Genomic DNA, 8588 nt, shown 5'->3' on the forward strand with positions numbered 1-8588 from the left:
AGTCCTCTGGTATGCTGGTTTCTCTGGCTAATTTGGCTGATCATCCAACTCAGTATCCCGTACCTGCCTTCTCTCCATACCCCCTGATCCCTCTAGCCACAAGGGCCACATCTAACTCCCTCTTAAATATAGCCAATTAACTGGCCTCAACTACCTTCTGTGGCAGAGAGTTCCAGAGTTTCACCACTCTCTGCATGAAAAATGTTTTTCTCATCTCGGTTCTAAAGGATTTCCCCTCTATCCTTAAGCTGTGACCCCTTGTCCTGGACTTCCCCCACATCGGGAACAATCTTCCTGCTTCTAGCCTGTCCAATCCCTTAAAGTGGGATTAGCTAAATATTTTTTACGAATTAAGGAATTGAAGGTTATGGGAAACTAGAACAGGAGAGGAATTGAGGGCAATATAGATCAGGCATGATCATTCTGAATAGTGAGTCAGGCTTGAAAATCCTGGTATTATTATTAGATCAATTATACATGCTATGTGCAAAATTGGTTTAATGCCTCAAACGATGGATTGATGAGATTGTCTTAGTTCAGACCAGAAGCACTTCTTATGACAATCACTTTGGCTGGATATGATAACAGGTCCGAATCCTGTACCTTCATTTGTGGACTGGTGGAAGAAAACTAGCAAAGCAGTGGAAAAAAAAACATCCGCTTAAAATAAAGGTCCTGGCTGGAATTTACTGTGCAAACCATTTCCAGGAATGTTGGATTGTAATTAAAGTAATCAGCATCAGGGGTCAGTCTATTGGTAGTACTTAATGATGGTATGAATGTTGGTATCAAAACAGCAATTAAACATGTCTAATTTGCTATTGTTGATTTTAAACTTTGGTCCTAATGTTGTGTAATGGAAATGATGACATAATTGAATAGTTTATGTCGGTTTTATGTAGTCATTATTCATGTGTTTTTAAGGATAGGACAAGTTCGGAGGGATAGGGACCAAGCACTGGCAGGATGAACAAGTGTAGCTGGGACTAAAGAACGGTTTCGGCCCGAAACATCGCCTATTTCCTTCGCTCCATAGATGCTGCTGCGCCCGCTGAGTTTCTGCAGCATTTTTGTGTACCTTGTAGCTGGGACATGTTGGCCGGTGTGGGCAAGTTGGGCCGAAGGGCCTGTTTCCACAATATGTCACTCTATGACTCTATGACTCTATTTCAAAAGTGATTAAAAAATACCTCTGCAAATCCAACTATTCTAAAACAAAAACTGCAGTTCAGGCAGGAAAAGAAATGAAAGGTGCCAGAAACAGAAAACTTCTGGTCTGAAGAAGGGTCTCGGCCCAAAATGTCACCATTCCTTCTCTCCATAGATGCTGCCTGCCCCACTGAGTTACTCCAGCTTTTTTGTCTATCTTTGATTTAAACCAGCTTTGGCAGTTCCTTCCTACACAAATGAAAACATTTGCTGCTAAGCTCTTCCAGCACCTTATTTTTTTTGCTCAATATTCCAGCATCTGTAGGCTCTTGTACCTCCAACCTAATGTAAGATACCTGTACATATTTAAAGGTTTCTTTAAATCTTTAAAATTATTAAATATGCTTTTTATATTTTTATACCACATTTAAAAAACAAGCACAAATCTTGGAGGAATGGTATTTAATTGGTATTGTTTTCCATATTCAGATAACCCAAGTATAAGTTTGAGTAAATGCTTTTCATTCACAAGCCAATATTATCATGTGATTTTGTTCCGAGAGGAGCTCGGGTCTCGATCCGAAACGTCACCGATTCCTTTTCTCTAAAGATGATGTCTGACCCACTGAGTTACTCCAGCCTTTTGTGTCTATCTTCGGTTTGAACCAACATCTGCAGTTCCTTCCTACACATTAGAATTATTGAGGTTGATCATATCACGGCAGATTACAGCAAATTGGTCAGATTCCACCTCGTCAGGCATCACCATAAATAATTCCTTTCATACTCACATAATTTGTGGATTCAACAAATGGTATTTATTTTTAATCATTAAGTTAAGAGAGTTAACAATAGCATCTTAAAAGACACTAATCCCAACACATTATTATCTTGGTCTGATATATCACGCTCACTCAATTCATCAGCTTTCTGATAATGGCTCAAATGCATTTTTGATGAATCCACACAAAATGCCAATGGCTGTTTGAAATAAACCAGTGGCATTAAAACAGTAAGCTGACATTAATTTCACAGCCACAGGCTGCATTGTCCATGGAGACGTGCCTGGCTGCAGGTCTTTGTGTCGAGATGGCCACACTACTTTCTTAAAGTGAAACACACTAGGTAAAGAGCTTTGATCCTCATTGAAATCATCACAAGAATGTGCTGCCTATGAATTACTGTTGAGGGTTAATATCTTTCAGGATATATTCTGCTTCATCACTACCTTAATCACTTATTTTTTCTGTGCTTAACTATTACTTTTTTTCCTTCTGAGAGAACATGAGGAAATGTCTATTGGAATGACAAGATTTTAATTTAAAACCTTTCTCTTATGACATGGAGGAATTGCTCTGTAGTCTAACAGTCATTACAGTCTTAGAGTCAGAACAGAAATAGACCCTTGGGCCCAACTCATCCGTGTCAAACAAAATGCCCCATATAAGCTAGTCTCACTGACCTACATTTGGCCCTCATCCCCCTCAACTTTTTCTATCCATATACCTATCTAAATATATTTTAAATGTTGTTATTGTAACTGCCTCAACTAATTCCTCTGGCAATTCATTCCATATACTCATCATTCTCTGTGCGAAAAAGTCACCCCTCAAGTTCCCACTAAATCTTTATCCCCTGTCAACTTAAACTCATTTAATCTAGTTCTTAGTACCCCTACCTTGGGAAAATGTATTTACCTCTTAATTTATTTACCCCTACCAATTTATTCACCACTTGATTTTATACATTTCTATAAGATCACCGTTTGTAAGATCTATATTTGATATAGGGCGGCACAGTGGTGCAGCAGTAGAGTTGCGACCTTACAGCGTCAGAAACCTGGGTTCGATCCTGACTTCAGGGTGCTGCCTGTATAGAGTTTGTACATTCTTCCTGTGACCGCGTGGGTCTTTTCTGGGTGCTCTGGTTTCCTCCCATGTTCCAAAGCCATGCATGTTTGCAGGTTAATTGTTTCTATAAATTGCCCTTAATATGTAGGATAAAATTAGAATGGTTGATAACTGGTTGGCGCAAACTCAGTGGGCAAAAAGGCCTTGTCCATGCTGTGTCTCCAAACTAAACTGAAACAATCACAGCCTCCTGCGGTTCAAGGGATAAAGGCCTAGCCTGTGCATCCTCCCCCTATAACTCAGACCCTTGAGTCCTGGAAACGTACTCGTAAATGTTCTCTGCATTCTTGCCAGTTTACTGCACCACTTAGACTCTCAGCTTGCAGAACATCAGTGTCCAGCAACATCAGAAACAAAATACCTTGCAAAATCATTCTAACAAGAAATTATTATCTCAAATGAGAAAAGCATCCAATAATGGCTGTTGGAAAATATAATTTGGGTGCATTGAATTGGGAGACCATAGACAATAGACAATAGGTCCAGGAGTAGGCAATTTGGCCCTTCGAGCCAGCACCGCCATTCAATGTGATCAGGGCTGATCATCCCCAATCAGTACCCTGTTCCTGCCTTCTCCCCATATCCCCTGACTTCTCTATCTTTAAGAGCCCTATCTAGCTCTCTCTTGAAAGTATCCAGAGAACTGGCCTCCACTGCCCTCCGAGGCAGAGAATTCCACAGACTCACAACTCTCGGTGTGAAAAAGTGTTTCCTCTTCTCCGTTCTAAATGGCTTACCCCTTATTCTTAAACTGTGGCCCCTGTCATGTTTTCAGAAAGTCATGGATTTTAGAGATTATTCATTGCCATGAGATTTTGATACCTTTAAAACTACAGTCCTGGAAAGACTGAACCAACTTTGCGAACACAATGGGAATGACAACTATTTACATTCTTACTGGGGAAATGCCTGGAAAGAAAAATAAAATTTGGATTCCAGAACCAATGATAATTGAATGTTTGCAAATTACTAATTAATGTTGTATTGAATTTTACTTTTATGGATCTGCATTCATGTGAAAATAAAATTAAAGTAGATTAATCCATATTTTGTTATTTATAATATTATAATTAAAAATATCAAGAAATGTAACAATATGCTGGTGTTTAGGTAGATTTACTGCTCGTGATACAAAACAGGCGTTTTGAACTCATTTCATCTTCAAATGGATTCATGAACAATTCAAAAATTTGTACCATTAACAGGCAATTAAAGCTACCACTAAAGCTGTCAAAAAGAAAGTAAAATAATATATAATTAGGAATATTGCTGAAAAGAACTATTTCCATCATTTGTTTTAATGCTAAACATGGGAATTCTAATAGCCTGTCTGTACTTGGGTTCCTTTCCTTTACAAGCTATCTTTGCACAAATCCATCTTACTAGGGACAGCCGTAATAGATCTGAGTTTTATTGTTACATTTCATTTCTAATGACTGTCAGACAGTGCCTGAGGTTTATAGGCAATCCATGATTTAATTAATTTTGCTCAACCCTAGAAATGTTCTATAATAGATACATTGTTATCTTTATTATCATTATATAATAGCATTTTTTTGGGGGGAGGGAAGTGCGCAGTTTAATTAATTTAATCAACTTCCTGGTATAAAACAATCTAATGTCTCCAAATATATCGTTTGTATATGGCACCTATGAAAAATAGGCAAAATAAGGCTAAGGGGCCTGTCCCACTTACGCATATTTTTAGGCGACTACAGGAGACTATGAAGTCGCCACAAGGTCACCACATGTTCGCCGGAGATTGCCGGGGTGTCGCCTACATGGTGGTGTGTAGTTCCCGCATTCTTGGGTTGCCAGGAGGTCATAGGCTGTCATAGGTTTTTGTAGGTTGTCACCAGTGCTGACCAGTGAATTTCATTGGCTCATTGGGGAAAAAAACATAAACAGTAGTTTTCAGAAACAAGGATGACCAACCGGTAATGTTAATGTCCGCCGAGCTTCACAGCCGTGTATCTTTGGCTTCTTAAAAGTTTAAGTTCTTAAAAGGAGTCTCCACTCCTTCTCCCCCCTCTTAAAGGACTTATGTGACCCTCCCCGTTCACTGTGCTTTCTCCAGCTTAATTACAGCGCCAACCTTCCTGTTCATCGTGGTATGCATCTGTATAACATTGACTTTGCACCGTGTGAATTTCACTCAGACAGCGCTCCCCCGCTTGCCCTGTCCTCTACCTGCATAACTGGCTGGTGAAGGAAGCGATGTGTGTGTGTGTGTGTGTGTGTGTGTGTGTGTGTTGTGTGTCTGTGTGTGTGTGTGTGTGTGTGTGTGTGTGTGTGTGTGTGTTGTGTGTGTGTGTGTGTGTGTGTGTTGTGTGTGTGTGTGTGTGTGTGTGTGTGTGTGTGTGTGCTCCATTCTGACAGTCGCCGTTCCAGTCGGTGTTCCAGTCGTCGTTTTTTCCGCGACCTGCTACGACTTGACAGTCGCTTAAAAATTTGCCTAAGTGGGACAGGCCCATTAGGCTCCATCACTGACAACTTGAAAAAGAAGTGCAGTCAGTATTGATAAACCACTAACTCACTATGTTTATCAAAAGACATGTCAGAACATTTACATAGTCAGAGAACAAGAGAAGTTTCTTAATTGTTTACAATATCTCCAGTGACATGATAACCACAGACAAATGCAAGGCGAATTCTGGCTTCAAAGTCCATCCAGTAATTAAAGAGATAACAGGAACAAACTCTTGAGATTGCCAAAATCCTGAGTCAAGCTTACTGTTATTACGTTGCTTTCTACAGACCACCAGGAAGCATATTATTTGTGTTCAGTATCCTTGAGCAGCCATGATCAGAGAAGGTCACCATCTTCTCTCTGACCACAAAATGACTTTCCTCTCACTAATCCCTTTGGAATTATTACCACTGCCCTTCCTCACTTCCCTATATTCATTATCCATTTCCTATCTGTCTGCTTCACTTGCAGCAGCTGTCTGGTTTCACCAAATGGCAATATTCCATGGAGTGCAATAACTAAACTCTAAACATTAGATATCCAGGGGTGTGGTCCAGAAAGGCATGTTACCATTGTAGCTGTTTTCTACCTTAGGTTCTGGTTTTGAATGGCCCTAGAAATTTGTAATACCTTTTTCAGGGATCTGGGATCCAGACTGGATTGTATGCAACAAAAAAGCTTCTCACTGTACTTTGGTACACATGACAATAAACTGAACTGGATTAAAATGGCCACTCACCTCCTTGTGTCTGCATATACAGTGCAGTCCAGTTGCACCATCACATTTATTTTACTGCTTGCTTTCAAATGTCTCACTGGGAGATTGTCAAGACCGTTCTTACTATGGAGTGCAAAAGGTGATTGCAAGTCTTGCCAAAATCCTGCTGGAGGAAGAATGAGGTAAATATGCCCTTTAGGTCAATGGTAATGTACAGTACATTCACTTAGGTTTATTAGTAAGCAGCTTGCTGCAATACCAACTCAAACACTCGAAGGATGTTGACAGCATCAATTCCAACACAATCTACTGATCAAATATTTGTCCTGGTCACAAGCAAATTAATCCCAATATTTGTGTTAATTCATTACCTGTTTCATAACACGCATTAATTTAAATGTAACCTCCTTTGATGAGAAACTTTAAACATGCATAAATGTATTTAATAATTATAAAGGGAAAAGAGCCTGTGATCCACCCACCTCCCCAATCTCCCTCCACTTATCCCTGCAATACAGTTTATTTAAGTACAGCATATCAGTAAAACTTCACTTCCTCTTTTACTTCAAGGCACACATCATTGTTAGGGAGAGAAAATCTTACTCGAATATCCAATGCACTTGGTGTGTGCTGAATCGAAATAACCTACAAAGAGTCCTTTGTTAGTTGAAGGTGGGTGTGTACTTCTCACAGGCAAACCTACAACTCAAATGTACTCTATGCTGTTGAAACCATTGACAAGTTTCAGTGACCCAAAGACATCAAAGCCTTTTGTCTAGGAATCAATTGGCTTTAGAGGATTTCACCTTATTGATGTTTGGTTTTGTTTTGAACTGTAAGTGAGCTCATATTTCCCCAGCTGAAGGAGACTGTTGAGACCAGGAAGTCCTACCTTTGTTTTACTTGTGTTTGTTAGTGCGCAGTGAGAGACCTCATCTTATCACATATTTCCAGAGCTGATCTGTAATGATCTGTAAATATGTGCCTGCAAAACTTTGATACAACTATTTTCATTTTTTTAACAATGCTGTAAGGTAATTATGAGTTCTAACAGACACAACAGTCACGCAGTCTGAAGAAGGGTCTCGACCCGATACGTCACCCATTCCTACTTTAGTACAAATAAACACCATCCACTTTCTTACCTGTGTAGTGCAATTTTCTTAATTCAAGTAATTGGAAAAACAACTTTTGATTTTTACATTATTTCTTTACTTCATTATTTAAATCCCTAATTTAACATTAATTTCCCCTTTGCTGCATTATTTACAGGGCTTAATTCAAATAATTATATCACTCATTTGTGTGTAATAAAGGTACTAAATTATTAGATTGTATTTCTGGTTACTTAACAAAAGTATTTTTTTTAAGTTTAACAATTATAAAAGACCATTGATTCTGTCAAATTCAGTTTCAGGCCATTACAAAATCTCCAAAGGTGTCACAATCAAGCAGCAGAAAGACAGTTATTGCGAAAATAGTAAAGACGAAGAATAGCAGCTAATTGGCCTCAATACAAAAATTCGGAAACATTGTTACTAACAAAAAAAAAGCAAAGCTGAGTTAAGGGATTTGGACTGGAACACAAATATGTCACTGTAATACTCAAAGAAACAAACCTTTTGTGACATGGTTAACATAGCATATGAGTTTTATTCAACAATGTGGAATGGCAGCCTGTTTGTCAAACCAAAGCGACAACCATTCTAATGACATGGAAGTAATCACACAAAGTAAAATATATTTGACTGGAACTTCAGACTGAATCAAAACCCAAAACAGCAGATTCATAATTAGCTGTGTCTATATAGGCCATTAATACTATTTATGTAAGGCAAACGTGAATGATGTCAGTTGTGTAATTATTAGCAGGAAAGTCGTCATACTCATGGACAAAGAGTTGAATGTTTTACCCTTTGAACCTAAAGTTACAATTCTAATATGTTACAATCACGAGATAACATGAATCATACTCTCTACATTATCTATGTTCAACAAATATATCAAAGTAGCAAACAGTATAAATACTCTGATGCAGCAATCATATGCTGTGAAAATACATTATTATCTTGAAGCAAAACAAAGCAAGACAATTAAGAGTGAAGCATATATTTGTATGAGGAGTCCTTGGCCTGAAACGTGTCCCTCCTTCAACAGATGCTGCCTGACATGGTGAGCATTTCCTGCATTTTATGTTTTTATTGATGATACTTAAATAACTGTTGGGATCAGCTTTTGTTGCGATAGCACATGACAGTTTCACTGATTCCTTTTAGAGGTTGGAATCACAACCAAGTAACCTAGTGCCTAGTGTTGCTGAACCAACTCAATTCAGAGACAA

Source organism: Leucoraja erinacea, chromosome 1 (genome assembly GCF_028641065.1).
Source record: "Leucoraja erinacea ecotype New England chromosome 1, Leri_hhj_1, whole genome shotgun sequence".
NCBI classification, from domain to species: domain Eukaryota; kingdom Metazoa; phylum Chordata; class Chondrichthyes; order Rajiformes; family Rajidae; genus Leucoraja; species Leucoraja erinaceus.